We start from the raw sequence: 554 nt of genomic DNA, 5'->3' as shown, positions 1-554 counted from the left end.
CTGGCGCCCTGGGGGGACACACGTGCAGTACCCTCCCACCGCCACCGGCAGTTTTGAAGGTTAATCCTGAATGCCACGAATCTTGTTTTCCTACTTGATTGCCTTTCTCTCCTCACTTGTAGGCTCACTGGGTTTTGCTCCTTCCTCCAGGCCATGAATAAAGAACTTCCACCCTGAGCTGTGATGCTTCTTGCCTGTTTGCCGGCCGGGGAGTTGATCCCAGAGCTCGGGAAGGTTTCCTGATGCTCCTTGTCCCCTCCCGAGCTGGCGGTGACAGGGAGATTTAAGATGCCGGGGATGCTGCCAAGCTCCAGTTTTGGGGCAGTTTAAGTTGGGAAGGACTTTAGAGATCATCTAATCCAACGTCCCTGTTTCGGGGGGATGCGTCGTGCCCCAACAGGGTGACATGTGTCACATGTCACTGCGGCTGGGGGTGCTCCTGCTCATTACCTGTGCTGCTAATTACCCCATTACCTTTGCTGCTAATTACCCCACAGGGTGTGCGGGTGTTTCCCAGCACCCTGCCTCTGCAGGAGAGTTGAAAGCCCTGCTGA

Source organism: Apaloderma vittatum, unplaced genomic scaffold (genome assembly GCF_000703405.1).
Source record: "Apaloderma vittatum isolate BGI_N311 unplaced genomic scaffold, ASM70340v1 scaffold37630, whole genome shotgun sequence".
In the NCBI taxonomy this organism is placed as follows: Eukaryota; Metazoa; Chordata; class Aves; order Trogoniformes; family Trogonidae; genus Apaloderma; species Apaloderma vittatum.
The sequence above is the reverse complement of the archived record's forward strand: the minus strand, read 5'-3'. Positions refer to the sequence as shown.